General features: G+C 48.1%; 1 pseudogene; it reads right to left on the bottom strand.

The window, feature by feature from the left end:
• Positions 1-17,710: 17,710 nt before the first annotated feature.
• Positions 17,711-24,528, bottom strand: part of LOC133139051 (sterile alpha motif domain-containing protein 11-like) — a 71,495-nt pseudogene continuing 64,677 nt past the window's right edge.

Below are 24,528 nucleotides of genomic sequence, written 5' to 3' on the forward strand. Positions count from 1 at the left end.
GTGATATAGTCTGGGGAGACTGAGGCAGGAAGCTCAGCATCGCAGGCTCAGAGAGGGTGAGCGAGTGGGGGTGGGGGTTCTGTTTCTCGAGCTTTAAAAAAGTCGCTGCACACTTCTGTATTTAACCTGAATAAAAACTGGAACTGCAGTATGCCACAAACAAACACAGTGGGGGTTTGAGTTGGGGGGGGGGGGGTGGACGACATGGAGGGCGAGCAGGGAGCGAGGATGTGGTGTGTGCAGAACACTCACAGCGGAGAGCAGACCACAGGGCCGCCTGCTCCACTCCACACTCCATTATCTCAGCCTGGCCCTTACCACTCCACACAGGGGCACTGCAGACATACCCTGTACACACACACACTTACACACACACACATACACACATACACATACACACACACATACACACATACACACACACATACACACATACACACATACACACACACATACACACATACACACATACACACACATACACACACACACTTACACATACACACATACACACACACACACACACACATACACACTTACACACACACACACACACATACACACACACACACACACTTACACATACACATACACATACACATACACACACACACATACACACATACACATACACATACACATACACATACACACACACACATACACACACACACTCCACTATCTCAGCCTGGCCCTTACCACTCCACACAGGGGCACTGAAGACATACCCTGTACATACACACTTACACTGTTACACACTACCTACATCACAGTTTGTTCAAAGCTATTCACTCTGATCTGCATTTACACACAACCTCTTCACACAACCAGATACAGTATGCGTTTTAGTTTTCTGACAGGTCAGTGTTTGATTTCTTTGAATGGTAATCTTCCCCTATGAAAAGCAACAGCACCGTCACCACCCAGTCCTTTTTTTTCTTATGAGCATACTTAAATTGATGGGTCATAAATGATTACCGGTTCAGCAGTCTGAGATTCTCCATCTCCATCAGCTTCCGGCAGTGCGAACAGTGAACTCATGACAGACATGTTGTTAAACACAAGTGAGAATACCTTTGTTAATCAAGAATATTAAATGATGACTATATATGACTTCTTCCTGGATTTCTGCACCCCCATTCTTTCCTGTGTGCAACTGGATTTCACTGCAAAAACTCTTAACAAGTGATTTAGTCATTTAGATGTGAAATCGTATTTCTGTTACTTTTAGCAAAATAAGACATTGCCAATGTGCTGAGACAGTTTGACTCGTTTTGCCAATGGGGTGAGAAAATTTACTTGTCAAACTGTTACTCTTTGTAACTTAAAATAAGCTGATATTTTCAACTTGAATTTCAACTTGAAAAACTTGAAGTCTCAATACAAGATGAAAACCTTCCTAAGACAGAACTGTTTTTGCCGAGTGGGAAATGGAGAAGAAAGGCCACACGTAGTACGCACAAGAGGCTAACCCCGCTCCATGTTGCTGCCAAGAGGATTGCCACATGGGTTTGAGGGATTATCTCTCTCATTTTAGCCTCAGCCCTTCTATTAGCAGTAAGGGCCAGGACTTTATACCCCATTGTACAGCATACATGGCAGTTAACAGAAGTGGGAAGTCAAGGTGTTGGGGGTCACAGCCAACACATAGAGGGCTAAAGGGTCAGTTCCATTAGCGGCCATTTTAGGTAAGAGTGTTTAGACTCCAGATAAGAGATTAAAATAGGAGTCAGACTGAAACAGGGGCAGGAGCGCAGTGTGGAGGGTCTAACCCGGGTCAGGTGGTGGTGTGAGTGGGGTAAACCCTTCTGTGTGAGCTCAGGGCAGGGAGGGGAGCAGCAGTTGAGGTGTGATGTGATGGAAATCCTCTCTGTTCTGCTCCGGGTCACGTTTCCTGCAGCAGCTGTCCTCTGAAAAGCAGGAGCCTCTGAAGTTATGCAATCATACACAGGCCAGTCTCTGTGCTGTACGAGTACAGCAGGCCTCCACTTCCCTCTGGACTGCATCAAACATGCTCTCCTGCACGATTTGTAGAGCACACGGTTTTCACCAGAAAACTGAACAATAGCTCATGAGGGCTTGTTACGGTATATCCTCAATGAAGCGTTCAAGACCTGGGGCCTGGTCCACAAAGCAGGATTACTGCTTTTTTAGTTAGTTGGATAACTGCATTGAGTCAAACCCAGAACAGCACTATTTACCTCCACAGCGCAGCACAGACACAGGCACTAAACACAGCCTCCACAACACAGACACAGACACTAAACACAGCCTCCACAACACAGACACAGACACTAAACACAGCCTCCACAACACAGACACAGACACTAAACAGCCTCCACAGCACAGGCACAGGCATTCTCCACACCAGCCTGGTGCTTTAACGGGAGGGCTTCTCATCCCTTTAATGAGGGTTATGGTACATGTTGACACAAAGTTTTAAAAAATTATAAAAACAGGTTTTTTAACATTTTTTAGCAGTCATATTTTATTAATGGAATGTAAGCGTTCTACTCTCAGGGCATCTCTCTCTCTCTCTCTCTCTCTATCTCTGTCTCTTTCTCTCTTTACCTCTCCTCTCTCTCTCTCTCTCTCTCTTCTTTCTCTTATTCATAAATTAAGTCCAAACTAACCAACTGCAGCAGCAGCTAAATCTAGAAGTTATTGAGATGGCTACTGAGAAGCAGCAAAACGGAACAGAGAAAAAGGGCTGTGTTTGGTGTGGTCCATCGGCAGACTCGGTGAGACAGTGTGCCACAGACTCACGGCTGACCTGTCTGCTCCGTGTCTCGGCCCGCCAGGGTGGCGTGGAAAACGCTCCGATCGCTGCCATGGCAGACAAACCTCTCGTCCACATTTGCTGCTGAACCATCTGTTCTGTGCTGCGTGCTCCCTTCCTGCTGGTCTATGATTGCTGCATGTAAGTGTCCTGTACAGTTTGGCTTCCACTGTCTGTGGGTTGCTACGGCAAGCATGTTATGCACCTATTTTGACTGAATTTGTGATTGTGCCTTGCCCCCCTGTCACAATACAATCCCTGCCCTTTTACCCTCTCCATCTCTCCCTCCTTCTCTGCCTCTTTTCCAGGCCATCATTGTAAGTAATAATCTGATCTTAATTTATCTGGCTGGTAAAATAAAGGTTAAAACCATTTAAAAGATCGCACTGACATATTCACAGGGCTTTTGTGTTTTTTTTTGTTCCCTTTGTTACAGAAAACAACTGTGTTTTTAATGCTAAATATACTTCTCAAAGACCAACTTGTGTCTAATATGGCAGTCGTGGGGAGGGTGTGGGGGTGGATGGCACTGCTGATTTGGGCATGGCCCAAGGTCTCCCCCTGTGGTCCGCCCCCCATCTGTCCTGAGCGTCCCGGGCCTGGACGCCCCCCTGCAGGTGTCAGCTGCCCCCCGCCCACCGCCCCGTCCCTCAGGGGAGGCATTAGCACTGCGGCCAGATGGGCACGTTCGGCATCCCAGACATCCCAGCGAGGGAGGGGCCATGGTGGGCTGGAGCCAAGAGCCCCCCCACCCACCCGCCCCCAGCCTCACCCACAGCCAAGACCGAGCCAGAACCTCACACTGCAAAAAAAAGTCTGTCTTAACAAGTATATTTTTTACTCTCAAGTAGAAAATATTTGCTTGTTTTCAGTTACTGTTTGCTTTAAGACTTTCTGACCACATTTGACAAATCTTGAAACTGTCTGACCTGGCAATATGTGTTGTTTGTTTTTTTTTAGCAAAATAAGGAATATAAATAAGATTTCAAAGTCTTTTTGGTTTTTTGCAATGCACGGGGATACCACGGAGCAGCACTGGTATCTCCAGCTGTCACATGACCCTGTGTGTGACCGGAAGGGGGAAAGCACCGAACAAAATGGGCGGAGCAGCGCAAAGATGTTGGGAGGGTGGGTCAAGGGGGTAGATGAAGGCTTTTACGCCCTCTCACACGTGAAATCTGAGCAGGAAGAAGAAAAAGCAGGGGAATATTGCGACTTAACGGTTCAATCTGGGGAAGGAAGTGCGCAATTAGCGGCCTTAATACTTGAGAAATGGATGGAGCTGGATAATGGGGATGGAGGAAGGGGGGGGTCGCTAATGGCAGCAAAAGGAGAGCAGGAAGGAGGGAGGACAGGGAGGAGGGAGACGGGGTTTGGCCGTTTCTTCTGAGAGCCCCCTTCAGAGCCGACCTCCCTGTGAATAAAGAGACTTGGCAGATGCAGCATCACGTACAATCGCTTTAAGAACAAATATGTTTGTGCGAGTGGTTTGTTGTTACTCTGTTGTTGTGAGACCCTCTCAGAATGGAAGTGGTGGGAGAGTGAGCTTTCATCAACCCCCATACCTGGTGGAACTACAATAAGCTGTCCGTCACGGTTGCTTAAACCAATTAACCAATTTCATGCCACACAGCAACACAACACAATGGTTCCAATCAGTCAATAACTCCAGCCGTTATTATTTTAAAGAAAATAAAGCCTTGGTCTCTCAACCCCACCAAATGGAAAAATATTGGTTGGTCTCATCGTGGATTGGACAGGATGGCAGTCAAGGCCTCTACATGCACAGAGCATACAGTGCAGACATTGGTCTCGTGTTTGTTTATGGCATTTATCTGCAGTGTTGTGGAAATAGTTTTATTTTGTAGTAAATGACTGGGACACGCAAGGTTGGTGGTTCTAATCCCACAGGAGGATTGTCTCCTGCTTAGTCTAATCAACTGTACATCGCTCTGGATAAGAGCGTCTGCCAAATGCCAATAATGTAATGTAATGTCTTTTTTTTAGGCCCAAATTAGCTGAGCACAAATTGCTATAAATACGTTTAGAAAACTAATGGCTGAAGCCGCAATCTATTATTTTCTATTGGATTGTGTGGTGGGATAATCTTATTGGACCTGATCAATACCATCGCTGGGCCCCTTTAGGGAAAGTAGGCTGATAATGCCGATAACTCTGGATCCTCCTGCTTCCCATCAACGTTTCCCATGTTTCCAATTTCACACTCCTCCTTTTCTTCTGTTCCCATATCACACTCCTCCTCTTCTTCTGTCCCATATTACACTCCTCCACTCTTCTTCTGTTCCCATATCACACTCCTCCACTCTTCTTCTGTTCCCATATCACACTCCTCCACTCTTCTTCTGTTCCCATATCACAGTCCTCCTCCACTCTTCTTCTGTTCCCATATTACAGTCCTCCTCCACTCTTCTTCTCCAGTAACCCAAACAAAGAAACCACCATTGGGACTCAGAGAGAATTCAGCAATGACAGTGTGAAGATAGTTTTCATCATAGCATATTATATTACAAAGAACACGGGTGACAAACTTGCATGGAAGTGAATTTGATTGAAACATTTCTATTCTCAAGTCTCGAGTGTACACAGTAGCATATACTGTATATAATAATTGTGTGCTGAATCAGGTACAGCACTATAAGTATCTCTATCTGTTGAATCGAGAGAACTAAATCCATGGCTGAATTTGGAAAATGGGGTGGGGGGGTTGTTGATGTACTGTTCAATGGGTAGGAAGTGGGGGCGGTTGCAATGTAGTCGTGCATTTTTTCAAAAGTATCTGTATACAACACATTATCTCTGAACATCTTAAATATATACAGGACATCTGCCAAAAACAGGAATTCTGACTGCAATCACCCACAGCGGTCAGCTCTCCTGAGAAGCAGCCCCTCCCTCCCTCCCAGAGTTCTGGCTCTTGGTTGGGTGTCGTTATATTCTGACAGAGGCCGTTTCTGTTGGGATTCGCACCTTTGTAGTAACGTGCGGCCGCGCTCTCCGTTTGATGCGCGTGCGAGATATATATTTCATGGCGAGGCCTTTCATGTTCCCTGCTCCCTCTCTCTCGGGCATTGTGGGCCAGGCGGACGGCCAGGGCCAGTCCGCCCTCTCCCCCAGCCCCACACCGGGGGGACTCCAGCCAGGGAGCCCTGGGAAAGCCAGGATAATTATTACCAGCCGTGAGCAGCGAGGGACGGGCTGGCTGCAAACAGCCTTTCATCAGCATCACGGTCTGTGCCGACGGCCTGGTCAAGCAGGCTGCGCTGGAACAACACTGCATGTTCTCTTTTAAATGTACAACAACAAGTCAGTCTCAAGAAGCCATTTAGTCTTATGTTCACTCTTAAAATCTTATTTCTATGACTTTTTACCTTAGAAAACCCCAAAAAGATTGCAAATGAGGTGAGACAGTCTGGCTCTTGTTCAGTAAAAAGTAACATAAAACAAGCAAATACTTTTAAATAATAAATAAAATTTTAAGTCTCATTACAAGACTAAAACACATTTCTGTCACTTTTCTGAAGTGGATTTCTTGGCACAAAGTAGCAAAAATGCTTTTCAAGTGATTAGTGATTAGGTGCGTTTCTATCAACCGCTATCGACTGCTGTATAGTGACAGATCTAGAACGTCAGGGGGAAATATTTTAGCGTGACAGATTGTGGGCACAGCGTAACTCATATTTTACGCTCACTTTAAAAAACATTTTGTTCTCCGCCAGAGGAAATGAGGAGCAGAGGTTTTGGGAGTCTGTGGACGGAGGTATACAGGCGGGGAGAGGCTGACATCACAAAGCGCAGCGCTGGGTGAGCCGGGAAGTGACGGGTCAGCCGAGTGGGTGGCGCAGGAAGAGAACGAAACTCCAGGGTCCCACGCACCGCCTTTGATCTGCACCCGTTCCCCAGGCGGTGCTCTGATTACAGGCCGCCCCCGTCTCGCCCCCCCCCCCCGTTTGAACCTCCGCCCCCTACCTTCACATCGGCCATCTTTCATCATCGCCCGGCCAATGAAACAGACCGGATCACGACTTCGAGATGGCTCCTGATAAAAATGGATTGCATTCCGTTTGCTAAACGGCAGTGCGGGCGCTTCGGTTACGCAAACCTTGAAGGCAAGGACACAAGTGGTTATGTAAGGCTTGTGCTGTGAAGCATCTCTCCAGTGCTTGAATGGAAGAGTGGCAACCCACAGCCTAAATAAGTCCTGGTGAAAAACTGAACTGGTAGAGATGGGGAGCGGAGGTTAGTCAAATACACTGGATTTGTAGTGTGTCTGGAACCTGTGGATTTGGGTCTGCGTCAGGGACCTGTCTTCTTGGGGGAGATGTATAATGTCCTGAGGGGAACTGCCAGCCAATAATATTTTCGTTTTGTATTTTTCCCCATTTAATAACCGAGTTGTCAGCTGACCTACCTGATTAAACAAAGGTAGATCAGACCAATGAGGGGCCTCATTGTCATCACAAACGTTCAGACCCTAAAAGGCTTCCTTTCCATTTCGACAGGTCAATAAATTACACTGATATTATATACTTACCAAAATGAGATGATGACCATTGAGGTGGAGAGCATTTCTGACCCCTGGACTTTCTAACCCCATTGGTCTATCAAAGGACAGAACAGATCATATGTCTTCTTGACAACAGTTGCCTCGTATCTGAGTTCATGTCTGGGCAATGTATACAGTCCTACATTAATGAGTACGGGCGCTCACAGGAAAATATGTTTCTGTATGTGTGTGTGGTATAAACAGCCCTTAAAAGAGGAGGGTACGCTGCTGAGGATGGAGGTCGGTATAGGGGCGGCTTGTAGCGTAGTGGTTAAGGTAAAGGACTGGGACACGCAAGGTCAGTGGTTCTAATCCCGGTGTAGCTACAATAAGATCCGCACAGACGTTGGACTCTTGAGCAAGGCCCTGAACCCTGCACTGCTCCAGGGGAGGATTGTCTCCTGCTTAGTCTAATCAACTGTATGTCGCTCTGGATAAGAGCGTCAGCCAAATGCCAATAATGTAATGTAATGTAATGGTGTTGACATGTTGCTCTTGAATAGAGGCTCTAAACCTCTAAAGACACCCCCGTGCGTCATGATTGCCTGCATAGTACCTTTGATTGAAAAGTGAAAGTTTTCTCGCCCACTCGGACCTATCTTGGACCGAGCTAGGGTATATCCAGAGGTAAAAACCTCAGCTGTATTGGAGTTAACTAAAGTCGTCCATTTATGTCAAAAGGCCTCTCAGCCTAGATCCCCTCCTCTCCAGATGTCTAGAATTTGTTTTTTGTTCACTGGGATACCATGCATATTATGAGCAGCTAATGTACATGACTGGGACCCAGAAGGTCGGTGGTTCCATCCTCGGTGTAGCCACGATAAGATCTGTGCAGCTGTTGGGCCCTTGAGCAAGGCCCTTAACCCTGCATTACTCCAGGGGGATAGGCCCCTGCTTAATCTAATCAACTGTAAGTCACTTTGGATAAAAGCAGCAGCTAAATAACAAATTATTATTATTATTGTATGAATGAACTGTTTCCTGTAATACCCATAACCGCCACTAGTGAGCTATGTTCTGAAGTGCGGTTATGGCACAGCAAATCAATATTTGATATTCGCACACATTACAGAGGAAGAGCAAGACAAAAAAATCGACCTTTGTAGATTTAACCAACAACGATGTTCGTATTTTTTTTTATTGATTTTTTTTTAATGTTCAGTCAGAATTCACTTATATGACTTCACAGAATCCAAAGTTCAAAATTCAAAGTGTCTTTAAATGTTTTTTTTGTGTGCTCGCCGAACGCTTTCTCTGAAGCATTTTTCAAATGACAGAAGCAATCTTCAGAGGAATGGAAAGGTTGAAAACTCAGTCGGCACACAATGTCCGTTCCATTAAACCCATTATTGGCCGACTATTTGCAGTTGGATTTCCTCCCCAGAGCTGCAGAGAATGGGGAGAGAGTGGGGGGGGGGGGGGGGGGTTCTGAGTGTTTTCCCGACAGCCTTTCCCAGCCCTTAACCCCGGTCTCCGGAGACGCACGCGGACGTCGGGTCATGTGCGGGACACACACAGCTCACAGTCTGACGCCGCGAGTCGGGGAGTGGAGGGGCGGGGGGGGGGGGGGGGAGGGGGGGGGAGCGGCGCGGGACTTTTTTCGGTACGGTCTGCATCTGGTACTCATTGTGCGAAGTTCCCCCAGAACGGCGGGGCAGCTGCGTTAGAGCCGCTCTCGCTCCTCCAGCCCTCGGCTCTCACAGGAAGAGGTTTTTTCTGTCCGCCGGCTTGGATCCCGGTGGGGGCGCCTAATTCACAACAGTTGCCTGGGAAAGACGTCTGCCGCCCGAGTGCGGGGTTTAATGGACAGGCCTCTCAGTCCACCCCCCCCCCTCTGTCTTCCCCCCCTCCCTCCTCTGCATCTCTCTCTCCCTTCCTCTCTCTCTCCATCCCTCCCTTCCTTCCCTCTGCCTCTCCCTCCTCCCCCTCCTCCTCCATCTCTCTTTCTCCATATCCCTCCCTCTTCTCTATCTTCTCTTTCCCTCCCTCTGCCTCTCCCTCTCTCCCCTCTTTCCCTCCCTCCCTCTGCCTCACCCCCTTTCCTCCTCCACCTCTCTTTCACCATCCCTCTCCTCTCTCTCTCCTCCTTCTCTCCCTCCCTCTACCTCTCCCCCTCTCTGTCTCCTCTTTCCCTCTCTCCCTCCACCTCTCCCTCCCTCTCAGATCTGCGGGATTCCCCTCTCCACAGCTTGCAGGCCTCTGACCTGGTTCTACCCTGCCGAAATAACTGACAAATCCAGCGGAGGAAAGAAGAATGTGGAAGAAGACAAGAAAAGAAAGGATAACATTGAGGGGAAGGTTTTCTAATTAACCCTCGTGGCCTTTTTGTCGTTGTAATTGTTTGGGTGAGTTTAGAGCACAGTCAACACCCGCAGACTGCTGTACATACCGGTCACACCACTGAGCTGCCACAGGTGCTTCGCCTCACACAGGACCCTGTCATGTAGGTTTTAAGGACAGTATTAGTTACAAGCCACTCTGTCGACCAATCTGCCTAAGCACAGGAAAAACGAAATAAAATGCAAAGTATACTCGGAAATCCTCCAGTGAGATAAATGAGAGAAATACTTACAGGCTCTTCACAATGCTCCCACAGAAGGAAGCTGGCAGAGTCTCTTTGCCCCACCGGCAGTGGAAATGATGACACACGATTAGCACACTTTTAAAAAAATTACTTCGGCATGCCAAAGCCCCTTACTAATTTTAAACGTCCAGTTAGTTATTTTCAGTGGCATTCACTCTCCGCAGCGTCTGACAGACCTCCTCAGAAACGCATGCTGTCGCCAGTCGCTTCTCTTCATACCAACCGCCCACAGGCCATGCTTACACAGACCTGAGTCAGAGGATGACGCTTTGTGTGCAGCTTCCGCAAGCAAGCCCCTGGACTCCACTCTACCAACAGGGGGCTTTAGAGATCAACACAGGAATCTACCAGCAGCAGAATAACTCATAGAAGCAACATATCACACTATTTTAATCATTAACATTTTCAGCAGATAGCTGGGACCAGTAAATTCTTACTCTCTATACTGTATACTTCCATATATTACTTAGATCTTTGTTGGTAGCCTCATTTAATTTACTGGGAAAATATCAATTATTGACAATAAAAGCAGAGGTGAGCAATAAGGGCATATCTGTTTCTGGATTTCAATTCAGCTTCTGGCCTTACTTACTTACTTACCCAGCCCATTTACACTATCTGACATTTTAACTACATTTGTTGATATGTGCATGAATGACAGTTGATAGTTGTGGCTGGAAAAACCCGCATACACACCAGCCTTCCAGGACCAGAATTACCCACCCCTGTCTTAAGACCACATTTCACTAATTTTACCAAAAGAAATAAACGTACCTTTATTTAACCAGTTGAGAGCAAGTTCTCATTTACAACGACAAGCTGATTAAAAAGAAGAATTGTCCGGAGCATCACTGTGGCGTATTTCGTAGCAGAAATGTCCAGGGCTTCTCTCGTCTTGTCTTGTTTGTTCTTCAGCCTGAGGTTAGTCTAATAAATTCTATTTGTTTTCCTCTCTGCAGTTTCCTTGATGTCCTGTTTTTGCCACACAATATACCTTTGCTGCTCAGTGTCTGAACGATGGCCACAAGCCATAAAGTCATTGCAGGCACAGATCCAGCTTTAGCTAGTTTTGGGACAGCATATGTGCACATTTTCTTCAGGACACACTACAGCAAGAAAACAACCCCAGCAAATCAACTGAAAAACAACTCCCTAAGGCAGGGACAAGCAACCTGTGGTCCTTCCACCCTCCCTTTACCTGGGAGTCAGGTGTGAAGGCAATCTGGCCAATCAGTAGCTCTAATTAGAAGAAAAGAAAACCAGGGCTGGATTTAGATCCGAGGGTCAGAGTTGATGATCCCTGCTCTAAAGCAACAGGGGGCTCTGAATCATTATCAATTATTATAAGTATAAATAATATACAAGAACTCTTTCGGTATCATTAGACTGAAACAACATAGTCAAGGTAAATCAAAAAATGCCATGGTAACTAAAAAATGTACTGTACACTGCAAATAAAATTTTAGGAGGCTACATTTACTTGATCATTTACAGTTTGCATATGAAATTATGCTCAGATGTTTTCCTTTTGGGGGGGAAAAGAGAAAAAAGAATATTGTCCCATCATCCAAAAGTCTAACTTCTGTGAGGAGCTATGAAATGCTGAAGGCTACATCTCTGAACAACTGAGTTGAATAACTCCAGTATAAACCTGAGCGCAAACCATATATGGCGTATGGATCAATGTATTTTCTTTTTAAAGAGAAGTCATAAAAAAGAAACAATTCTTGCATTATTCTTTCCGCTTTATGCTTTTGGTAAAGAGGCAGCTGACTCTGCTGACGGCGGAGTTACGGTACACCGCTATGATCTCAGCGCTAACCACGTCTTCAGATTGCTGAATCACCAGGGCTCTCCCAGCTCTGAACAACAGCGGCAGCTAACGATCTGAGACATTGAATCAGGAAACCGCCTTCAGGCGGAACCCACCGAACCCGGAGGAACCGGGCGTGCCGTCTCTTCACCGGCGTTTTCTACGCCTCGACGGCGAATCAGCCACCGCCTTCCATTCCCAGCCCTCAGCTCGCCGTAATGGAAAACACTTGTATCACAATGTTCCTTCATAATTTGTCTTGGTTTCTATAAATGCAGTGCATTCTGTGGATTATCAGAAATATGAAATATTTGAAAAGGGTGTTTAGAGATGTTTGCAGAATTTATTTTGCAGATTTATTTCTCACTGACTGGTGAAGGTCATTCCATTATTGGGGGTTAGGCACGCTGCAAAAAAATGTCTTTAATTCTCTCAAGTATAAAATATATAAGCATTTGTTTGTACATGCGCGTGTCTGTGTGTGTATCATAATGTTCCTTAATAATTTGTCTTGATTTTTATAAATGTCTGCCATGCATTCTGTGGATTATCAGAAGTATAGTTCTTCAAAAGTATACTGTACGTAGATCGTAGTGCACGTAGTTTTCACTTGGTGTGTCAGTTAAAGAGCAAATCTTTGTGATTTAGGGTAATGTTTATGTTTGGATTTGAATCACTCCTCTTTTGCCGACTATCGTAGAGTGTCATTGGTGCAAACCGAAGTGTGAGACCTTCCCGTGGTTTCACACTGGTGAAAACACATTCACTCAGCTCTGGGGATTCACAGTGTAATTACCTCTGGTGTGTGCAGAACTACATTCACCGGGACCCACTGGGGGGTTGATGGGCTGTTCTCCCAGTAGTTATCGAACATCGCGTGTGGAGTAGCCGGGGTATAGGGGCTTTCCTCTGTTGCACTTACGTAGTGCTTCACCGTTAATGGTATCTTCCTGCATCGGTACAATACGGGCGAGGGGGACTGAAATGGCACCATGGCTGTAAGTGGTGAGGATAGAGAGGAATAGCTCAATGCTAGGGGAGGGTTGGAGGAGGAAGCCTCCAAGTTTTACTGAAGTGGCTCTTCTGGGACGCGAGGAGAAATCGAACAGTGTGGAGCAACTTAAGGCTTTATAAAAAGAAAAAAAATTATATATATATAAAAATATTAATATGTCTCAAGCAATACTTAGAATCCACCTAAACTTTCTTTCCAGTAACATTTGTGAATATATTGAAAGACAAGGGCTCTTTTTATGCCCAGCCAAAAGTCTTATTCAAAGTGCAGATTCTACATTCTGGTACTGTAAGTCAAATGAAGATTCAGGGAAGTGCTTTGAGATCTGGTGCAATCCCCCGTGGAATAAGAATCTCACTTTGTCAGCGCATATTGTTTGTACAGTACGTCAGCATTTTAGTGGCGAGTCTTCTTACTTATATATTTCATGCCCAAAAAAAAGGAGCTATCCTCAATACACCAGTAACGGTACATGTGTTGGGATGGCACTGGGGTGGGGTACACACAGAAGCGACAAACAAAAGCGCACTTCGTATGGAAAGAAAAAAATATTGTGATTGTAATTGATTGTAATAAACAATTACAATCACCTCACCTTCATGCTGGTTGCCAAGACCTGCGAGAGATTGGTACAGTAGCACAGAGGCCATTGGCTCATAAGAAGGAGATTCTTGGTTTGTGTCCCAGCTGACCCATATCCTCTCTGTGTGGAATTTGCATGCTCTTCCTGTGTTTGCGTTGGTTTCCTCCAGGTACTCTAGTTTTCTCCCACAGCTGAAACATGTAGCCCAGGGTCTCCAGATGAAAATTAGCCTTCCGGACTAACTCTGGCACATTTACAAAAATGCCATGAAAATACATTGCCAAATATATTGAAAGATTAAGTGGTTAGTTTTTCTTTTTTATAAAAACATTAGAAGAAATTGAAATTAAGTGTGATTGAAAAGGTTTTTAGAGATGTTTGCACTGATTTCTCACTGACTGGCGAAGGTCATTCCATTATTGGGGGTTAGGCACATTGCAAAAAAATGTCTGTCTTAAGTGTTTTAGTCTCGTAAAGTATAAAATATGTAAGAATTTGTGTGTGTATTTGTGTGTGCATCTGTGTGTGTCTGTGTCTGTCTGAGAATCTGTGTGTGTGTGTGTGTGTATCTGTGTGTGTATATGTGTGTATCTGTGTGTGTGTATGTATGTGTCTGTATGTGTGTGTATGTATGTGTCTGTATGTGTGTGTGTGTATGTGTGTGTATGTGTGTGTGTGTATGTATGTGTCTGTATGTGTATGTGTGTGTGTGTGTATGTGTGTGTTTGTATGTGCGTGTGTGTGTATCTGTGTGTATGTGTGTATCTGTGTGTGTGTGTGTTTGTGTGTGTTTGTCTGTGTGTGTGTGTGTATCTGTGTGTGTGTGTGTGTATGTGCGCATGTGTGCGTGTATGTGTGTGTGTGTATGTGTGTGTTTGTGTTTGTATGTGCGTGTGTGTGTGTATGTGTGTATCTGTGTGTGTGTGTGTGTGTGCGTGTATGTGCGTGTATGTGCGTGTGTGTGTGTGTGTGCGTGTATGTGCGTGTATGTGTGTGTGTGTGTGTGTGTGTGTGTGTATATATGTGTGTGTGTGTGTGTGTGTGTGCGTGTGTGTGTGGACGTCTGGGCTCGGAGCCGTCCCGTCCTGGCCTGAGGACACGCCTGTGGGGCTGGTCGTGGTGGGAGGAGGGGGGAGGGGAGGGGCGCCACAGGCTCCCTCAGAGGGGAGCGTCTGCCAGAGACCCATCTGATCCCGGGCCAGCCTCCCTGCCCAGGTGGTGCAGTGGGAACAGAGAGAGCAGTGTTCCTCCCCGGGAGAACAGAGACTCCTCTCTCCTCCTCTCATCCCTCCGTCTGCTCTCTCTCCTCCAGGTTTTCTCTCTCTTTCTCTCTGCCACTCTCTCGCTTCTTCTGCTCTTTCCTTTCTCACAGAATACTTCTCCTCCACTCCTGTCTCTCTCTCACTCGTTCTCTCCTTTGCCGTCTAAAATCTGCGATTGACTTAGCTTCGATTGAATTCAATTTGCAGATACACCATCACAAAGACAAAGTTTACGAATCCCAAGCCTCCAGAAAGCGAGCAATTGAGGCACAAAACAATGAAGAAAAACAGCATGGAAGAGGACCCCAGCTATGGCCAGATAACTTCAGCTAGTCCGCCGATAATTCAGGCTACACTCTGAATTTATATGTAATGGACCTACCGGGGGGCGGCACAGTGGTGCAGTGAATAGCACTGTTGCCTGGCAGCAAGAAGGTATGGAGTTTGAATACCGAACAATGCCCCTTGGTATGAGTGAGTGTTCCTGCAACGGATTGGCGTGCTGTCCCCGCCCAATGCATGCTGGGATAGGCTCCAGCACCCACCGTGACCCTGACCAGGGATAAGAGGTTCAGATAATGGATGGATGGATGGATGAGCCTTTTTACAACTTCACATGCATTTCTCTGTGAAAACCAAATATTCTCCAGTTTGCATTGACAGCCGAAGTTCATTTGGCCTTGTACATCTGCAGAGGACGTGTCGTTCACAGACGGGCAGATGGGGTGTGGTGACGGAGAGAGAAAGAGAGTGCCTCTCTGTGAGCAAAGCGGGGCACAGGGCATGATCTTTGTATTTACTGCAGTTATTTATATATATTTTAATGTGAAACCCGCGTTCAGGGGATTTCTTTGGATGGTATGGACTTTGTTTGGTATGGACTGCTTTTTGTGTTTTTTTATGTTTTATGTTTTTGCATTGTATTGAGTTTCAGACACAGCCCGAGTCTCCACAGTGAACAGCACCTGTTGCCACCAATCACAACAGCCTGCTAACGAGCTCTTAACGAGGAGGGCAGGTGTCCGGTCAGGTCAGCTGCTCCCGTTACGGACAGGAAGTAGGGAGACCTTGGCCTGAATCTGAACTTCCTGGTCCAACTCTCCCTCTTAACCCCTGACCCCTGACCCGAGAGGCCCTCAGCCCGAGATCCAGCCCTCCGTCTGGCTGCCACTCCCAAACCCCTCCTGGCAGGAGTCTGAGCCCGCAGATTATCACCCATAAATCACCAGGACAGGTGCCAGGAGAAAAACCTGCAAATTAATTTCTGTTTTTCAGTTTATTTCACCAGGGATGAATAGAAAAATAGCAGAAAGACAAAAAGACTAATGGGAAATCTAAAGACCATTTTAATTGTCATTGCTTATGCATTTTAAAAAATTCATAACAAATTCAAAAATTTGCATAAAGAGCATTGTGCCTTTCATTTCCCTGTAACAGAGGAAAAAATGATCTTTGGCATCCATTTAAAAGGATGAATTATGTACATACTGTGTTATGTCAACTACAACAAAAATGCTATAAATATTTTTTTTTCATATTTATATGCTATTAAGTAGCATTTGTAAGATAGGCTTTACATATTACAATTGAATACTGAGCAAATGGAAATCATGAACAAAAGTACCACCGAAGTAAGCAAGTCACATTTTGTTTGGTATTGAAATTCGTGCAACTACACTTAACAAAAAGTACCACTTATGTAGCCTTCAGTACACATATATATATATATATTTATATTTTAGTCATCTTTAGTAAGTAACTGTACAGAATTTAACTGTATTGACCTTATGTATACACAGAACCCAGATCCATTACAGCTGTGCTCTATCCGTAACCTTTAGTCTAAGGTACCTCCTCTATCCTGTATACTACATAAGCAAGGTACCTTCTGTGTCCTGTATACTACAAAAGCATGGTACCACCTGTGTCCCGTATACTACATAAGCAAGGTACCTTCTGCATCCTGTATACTACATAAGCGAGGTACCTCCTGTCTCCTGTATACTACATAAGCATGGTATCTCCTGCGTCCTGCATACCAAATAAGCAGGGTACCACCTGTGTCCTGTATACTACATAAACAAGACAAGAGACATGTCCACGAGGGAAAATGAGGGTTCTGCATCTCAGACTGGCTTTGTGGGTACCTGGATCAGTCTCACACAGACCGACCCTCCCATACCTCCACACTGGCCTTTGGCCTTGTTGCCATGCTACCGTGCCCTGTCCATGAAGCAAGAAGACACCATTTTGTACACCAGATTTCAGACAGAATTCTCCACATCCTTTCATCTTTGGTATGGAATTGCAGAATGCATAGTTGCGATGAGGACAGGCGTTTCCTCAGAACCAGATCTACTCTGACAGACGGGGAGGGGGCTTGAATGAAACGGGGGGGGGGGGGGGGGAAGAAAAAGAAAAAGAAGGAAGTGAGTTGTTTTTTTCTGTGTTGTTTTGTGCCTGACGGTGCCAGGCCCCAGGCGAGCGGGCGTGTGGATCGTCCCGGATCGTCCCGGATCGTTCCGGAAAGCCGAGCTTCCTGCGGCGTCTGCCTGACACTGAGGAATGCTGTGGTTGTGGGGTGGGCTCTCTGCCGGGGCGGTGAAAGAGCAAGCTGTCTGCCTGCATGCCTGTCTCCTCCTCCGACCGCAGGTTTACTGTGTGTCTGTGGATCTTGCGTCTCCCCAGCCCGCCTGGAGGCTGACGGCCCCAGGTCTGCTTTAGTCCCTCATCCTCCTGTCGCCCCGAACACAACAGTCTCTGCTTTTCGGTACTCCAGGAGAGTTAAAACAATTTAAGGTTCATCTTGTCCAGAGAGGGAATATGCTTCTCTTTCTCCCTCCCCCTCTCCCTCACTCTCATTCTCTCTCTCAATCATTATCTCCCCCTCTCTCTCTTCCCATCGCACACTCATTCTCTCTCCCTCTCTCCATTCCCTCTCTTTCTCTCTCCCTCTCTCTCCTCTTTCTCTCTCCCTCTCTCACTCTCTCTTTCTTTCACACTCCTCTCTCTCTCTCTCTCCCTCTCCCTCCCTCTCTCTCTCTCCCTCTCCCTCCTCTCTCTCTCTCTCCCTCCCTCACAGCTCTCTCCCTCCCTCCCTCCTGGCAGAGCTGAAGGGTGTCTCAGGGTGGTGTGGTTCAGCGTTTCTAAGATGGCGGCTTGGCGGAGTCTGCGCTCCCGTTCTCCTGTTTGGGCGAGGCACGGCAGGCGGCCATCCCGCTGTAGGGGGAGGAGGGGCTGCCCGCGGAGGAGGGGCGGTGCTCCAGGGACAGGGCGTCTCTGTCCGGGGGCCGCAGGGCAGATGGCGGTAAGGGGAAGGCCAGCGGAAGCTGGTCATGCAGAGTATTCTGCCAATGCGCCGGGCCACCTGAGGGGAGAAGCCACATGTCAGCGTCACAGCGGAAACACAATGTCCCCCACAATGTCCCCCACAACGGAAGCACAATGTCCCCCACAACAGGAAACACAATGTCCCCACAACACGAAACACAATGTCCCCCACAACAGGAAACACACTGTCCCCACAACAGGAAACACAATGTCCCCCACAACAGGAAACACACTGTCCCCCACAATGTCCCCCACAACAGGAAACACAATGTCCCTCACAACAGGAAACACAATGTCCCCCACAACAGGAAACACAATGTCCCCCACAACAGGAAACACAATGTCCTCACAACAGGAAACACAATGTCCCCCACAATGTCCCCCACAACGGAAGCATAATGTCCCCACAATGAAGCACAATGTCCCCCACAACAGAAACACAATGTCCCCCACAACGAAGCATAATGTCCCCCACAACAGAAACACAATGTCCCCCACAACGGAAGCATAATGTCCCCCACAATGGAAGCACAATGTCCCCCACAACGGAAGCACAATGTCCCCCACAACGGAAGCACAATGTCCCCCACAACGGAAACACAATGTCCCCACAACGGAAGCATAATGTCCCCCACAATGGAAGCACAATGTCCCCCATAACGGAAGCACAATGAGCCTCACTGCCTTTCTCTCGTCCTTCATGTTTTTTATGTTCTCAGTCTGGAGGCCGGGCTCTACACTAATATTTATTTTCCAAGGAGCTCCTAAGTTGAAAAATGTAGTAGCACACTAATACATCCTGATTAGTAGATTCAATTGTTTTTTAAGTTCCATTTTCAGGAGCAAATGCTGCTAACAAGAGGAATAGATTGGGGCTAGAGCCCTGTCTGAAGGTATAGATTGCACTGAAGTGGATAGCTTAGAATAGTGCCCAATGTACCTAAGAGTAAAGCTGGGGGTGTGTGAGCAGTCAGTCTAACTGACTGTAGTGCTCTGTATCCAGTGAAAGTAAGTAGCACATTACTTTTATGCATTGCTGCAATGTTTATGCATTGCTGTCACAGGCTTGTTGGTTTTTTATGTAAGAGATGTAAAAGTGTAACATGCTTAACAACTCCAGACTGCGGTTGCCGTGAAATGGCACCCATATGGGATGCAGGAGGCGACGGCTACGCGTCTGTCAACAGACAGCGATTCCCCCGGGGAGATTTAAATCATGAAATCAGCATGGCTGCTGTTCGCTGGGCCAGGCGGGAAACCACTGTCTGTCAGGGAACAGAGACTGCCACTGTGTTCCATTAACCCTCTGAGGTGTGAGGTCCCGAACGTGATTAGAATGTTCTCGAATGCTGATGTAACAATCACTACTGCTAACTGAAAGCAGTGGAGTTCTAGAACACTGACTTGGAATGCTAAAACAACATTCCAAACACACACACTGTACGTTATATAGGCTGATGTTGGTTGGGTAAGGAGTGTTACTGCCTTGCTCAAAGGTGCTTGTGTGTACAGATGTATAATGCTGGGTGTACAGATGTATAATGCTGGTGTATAAATTAAGAACAGTTAATGAACAACGGTGTCGACAGAATAACCTTCATGCAGGCAGTATTTACATTTAAAAGTCATTTTTACTTTGTTAATTCACAATGGAGACACGGCTGGATTGTGACAGACAGTCAATGTCCATCATGCTCTGTACAAGATCAGACTCTGACAGACAGCTGGCTCTGACTCGCGTATTGTGTGTGAGACCATGCTATGCAGGACTGGACCAGTATTCACACCAGGAGGCATTTATAACCACCAGGAACATTCCACAGCAGGGGTTTAACACCCACTGCGCTGAATAGAAATCGATGGAGGTCGGATAGAAAAAGGCACCAAAAACAATGCTTTTGGAAATGGCACCCTGGAGTGCAGAGCACCGTAATGAAGATGAAAATGAAATGGGTCACGGGGGTGAGTGTGTCCTCCTGACACCCAGCATGGCGCTGTGTCTGCTGTACATGTCCACCAGCTCAGCAGCAGACCTGGGTCAGATACGTAACCGTTCTGGATTCAGATACATTCATTACATTACATTACATTATTGGCATTTGGCAGACGCTCTTATCCAGAGCGACGTACAGTTGATTAGACTAGGCTGGAGACAATCCTCCCCTGGGGCAATGCAGGGTTAGGGGCCTTGCTCAGGGGCCCAACGTCTGTGCGGATCTTATTGTGGCTACACCGGGATTAGAACCACCGACCTTGTGTGTCCCAGTCTTTCACCTTAACCACTACGCTACAGGCCGCTACATTCTTACACTTAACTGAGCTTGTCTGGTGTACTGGAACCAATGAAATGTCATCAACCTGCCCTGGGACTGTAGATGGAAATGAGCTCAGAGCTCAGATCTGGCACACAGCATCCACTCTCATTAATTGAGATTGATGTTTTTTGTCCATTGTCCCAGACAAATCAACAAAATACACAATAAACAAAAAGTGCAAACCCCGGCTTCCAGTCTCCTTGGTTGGCTCAATTGCACCAGGCAAGATCAACGGAGCACAGAAAAGTCTTTGAATCCAAAACAAATATACATTTGATCCAGGTATGGTGAGTTTAGGGAAGGTGAGCTGGGAGTGGATTTCTTTACTGTAAATATCCACTGGGTCAGCAGAGAGTGTATGTTGAGGTAACGCTAGCTGGGAGTTGATTATATGAAATGCCTGTTGGCTCAGTAGTGGGTGCAGGTTTAGGTAATGCTAGTTTTTAAACACAGTGAGTGTGTTTTTAGGTTATGCTAGCTGGGAGGGGATTGTTTTAAATGCAGTGAGCGTGTTTTTAGGGAATGATACCAAGGAGCAGACTGCTTTAAACACAGTGCTAGCTGGGAGTGCACTGTTGTAAATGTCTGTTGGCTCAGCAGAGAGTGGATGTTTAGGTAATGCTAGCTGGGAGCAGACTGTTGTAAACGCAGAGAGTGGATGTTTAGGTAATGCTAGCTGGGAGTGGACTGTTGTAAACGCTGAGAGTGGATGTTTAGGTAATGCTAGCTGGGAGAGGACTGTTGTAAACGCAGAGAGTGGATGTTTAGGTAATGCTAGCCGGGAGCGGACTGTTGTAAACGCAGAGAGTGGATGTTTAGGTAATGCTAGCCGGGAGTGGACTGTTGTAAACGCAGAGAGTGCATGTTTAGGTAATGCTAGCCGGGAGTGGACTGTTGTAAACGCAGAGAGTGGATGTTTAGGTAATGCTAGCTGGGAGCAGACTGTTGTAAACGCAGAGAGTGGATGTTTAGGTAATGCTAGCCGGGAGTGGACTGTTGTAAACGCAGAGAGTGGATGTTTAGGTAATGCTAGCCGGGAGTGGACTGTTGTAAACGCAGAGAGTGAATGTTTAGGTAATGCTAGCTGGGAGTGGACTGTTGTAAACGCAGAGAGTGGATGTTTAGGTAATGCTAGCTGGGGGCGGACTATTGTAAACGCAGAGAGTGGATATTTAGGTAATGCTAGCCGGGAGTGGACTGTTGTAAACGCAGAGAGTGGATGTTTAGGTAATGCTAGCTGGGAGCAGACTGTTGTAAACGCAGAGAGTGGATGTTTAGGTAATGCTAGCCGGGAGTGGACTGTTGTAAACGCAGAGAGTGGATGTTTAGGTAATGCTAGCCGGGAGTGGACTGTTGTAAACGCAGAGAGTGAATGTTTAGGTAATGCTAGCTGGGAGTGGACTGTTGTAAACGCAGAGAGTGGATGTTTAGGTAATGCTAGCTGGGGGCGGACTGTTGTAAACGCAGAGAGTGGATGTTTAGGTAATGCTAGCTGGGAGTGGACTGTTGTAAACGCAGAGAGTGGATGTTTAGGTAATGCTAGCTGGGGGCGGACTGTTGTAAACGCAGGGAGTGGATGTTTAGGTAATGCTAGTTGGGGGCGGACTGTTGTAAATGCAGAGAGTGGATGTTTAGGTAATGCTAGCCGGGAGTGGACTGTTGTAAATGTCTGTTGGCTCCTGTTACCTGGGAGTGGGCTGTTTTAAATGTTCGTTGGCTCAGGGTGATTAGGGAAGGCTAGCAGAGAATGTGTTTTTCGGGATGTTACCTGGGAGCGGATCTTGAGTGCCGGGCCCAGCTTCAGCCCCATGTTGTTGAGCAGGTGCTCCTCTGTGAGCAGGGGGAGGGTCTCTCCGTCGATCGCCTGCTCCCGGAACACCTGGGCGGGGCACAAACCAGGGTCATGTGACACACTGTGACCTCACAGAGCTACGGCTCCACGCTGTTGTGACCTCAGAGCGATCGCTGGCTGCTACGCGCCTCTATAGGACAGGGTGAAAACGCAGCAGGGTAACTCTAAAAAGGATGAGTGTGTTTAGTGTGGATCAATACTGTGAGTGGGTGAGATAAGTGCAGAGCAACCCTATCGCTGTCCCTGAATGAGAAACGCTACATAAATGTTTAAGCATTTATTTTATTGAAAATGAGTTTCCAGGCTCAATTCAAGCTGGAGGTGATATGGGCTACTGTGTACATTGTGTTTAAATTAAAGCAAATAAACACTAATGTGAACGTTCTGTCCACTCCTCTGTCCATCTCGGGGGTCCACACAGGAATTTAATTCCTGGCAGTGTACACCCCATCGCTCCCCAAATCTGCGTGGACTCGCCCCCCCCTCACCTGTGTGTTCCCCCCCCTCACTTGTCCCCCCCCCCCCTTCACCTGTGTGTACTCTCCGCCCCCCCCTCACCTGTGTGTACTCTCCACGCCCCCCTCACCTGTGTTCCCCCCCTCACCTGTGTGTACTCTCTGCCCCCCCCTCACCTGTGTGTACTCTCCACGCCCCCCTCACCTGTGTCCCTCCCTCACCTGTGTGTACTCTCCGCCCCCCCCTCACCTGCATGTTCTCCCCCCTCACCTGTGTCCCCCCCTCTCCTGTGTGTCCCCCCCTCACCTGTGTGTCCCCCCCTCACCTGTGTCCCCCTCACCTGTGTGTCCCCCCCTCAACTGTGTCCCCCTCACCTGTGCGTCCCCCCCTCACCTGAGTGTCCCCCCCTCATCTGTGTGTCCCCCCCTCACCTGTGCGTCCCCCCTTCACCTGAGTGTCCCCCCCTCATCTGTGTGTCCCCCCCCTCACCTGTGTCCCCCTCACCTGTGCGTCCCCCCTCACCTGAGTGTCCCCCCCTCTCCTGTGTGTCCCCCCCTCACCTGTGTGTCCCCCCCCTCACCTGTGTCCCCCTCACCTGTGTGTCCCCCCCTCACCTGTGTCCCCCTCACCTGTGCGTCCCCCCCTCACCTGAGTGTCCCCCCCCTCATCTGTGTGTCCCCCCCTCACCTGTGCGTCCCCCCTTCACCTGAGTGTCCCCCCCTCATCTGTGTGTCCCCCCCCTCACCTGTGTCCCCCTCACCTGTGCGTCCCCCCTCACCTGAGTGTCCCCCCCTCATCTGTGTGTCCCCCCTCACCTGTGTCCCCCTCACCTGTGTGTCCCCCCTCACCTGAGTGTCCCCCCCTCATCTGTGTGTACTCTCCGCCCCCCCCTCACCTGTGTGTACTCTCCGCCCCCCCCCTCACTTGCATGTTCTCCCCCCTCACCTGTGTCCCCCCCTCTCCTGTGTGTCCCCCCTCACCTGTGCCCCCCCCTCACCTGAGTGTCCCCCCCTCATCTGTGTGTACTCTCCGCCCCCCCCTCACCTGTGTGTACTCTCCGCAGCCCCCCAGGCTGCCCACGAAGCCGCAGACCTCCTCCACGCTCCACTTGCTGATGTCCTCCACTGGCCCCGCCTCCTCGCCATCCAGGAACAGGCTGCCCATGGGGCCTGCAGCCCAGCGGGAGAGAGGAGGCATGAATCATTAAAGAGCGCCCGGGAGGCGTGGGGTCTAAAGCGCTAAAGAGCCGAGGGGGGGAGGCTCTCAAGTGTTAAAGAGCGGGGGGGGCTTTCAAGCGTTAAGGGGAGGGGTGGGGGGAGAGCTCTCAAACTCTAAGGAACAGGAGAGGGGGTGCTCTCAAATGTTAAGGAACACTAGGGGGGTGGGGGGGGGGGCTCTCAAGCGTTAAGGAGCAGGAGAGGGGGTGGGGGCGGCTGTGTGGGGGGGCAGGCCTCTCTGCCTCTCCTCCTCCCATTGCACACATCTACATTAATGACCCTGTCTATTACGGAGTTCAGCAAGGGTCAGTACCGGGCCCCCTTCCCAGGGGAGGTGTGAGCGCGGAGGAAAGACGGCGGGGGTAATGCGTTTCATGTGGCTCGCCGCTGCGCGCCCGTCACGGCGGGGGGAGGCACTCACCGCTGCTCGCGGAGGGCGCCAGAGGGGGTACAAAAATAACGCCCGGGTTCTCCACCCCCCAACCCACCCCCCCCCGCTGTGAGCTCAGAATGTCTGCGGGGTTTCTACGCACGGACAATGCTGCTTTTTTTTCTCCCTCGCATTTTTTGTATTTTTCTTTTCAGCAAATTCATTAAGGTGTAGTCGTGAAAGAATGTAGACAGCGTGAAATGAGAGGCGCGGCCCCCAGCCGCACAGAGGCCGTGCTGGGTCAGATGTAACGCGTCTGTTTTCCGTCGTGCGTACAGCAACACGGCGCGCTCGTTCAGCTCTCCCACACGCCTCAGAGGGGCACTGA

The sequence above is a fragment of the Conger conger genome, chromosome 10, assembly GCF_963514075.1.
Source record: "Conger conger chromosome 10, fConCon1.1, whole genome shotgun sequence".
Taxonomy (NCBI): domain Eukaryota; kingdom Metazoa; phylum Chordata; class Actinopteri; order Anguilliformes; family Congridae; genus Conger; species Conger conger.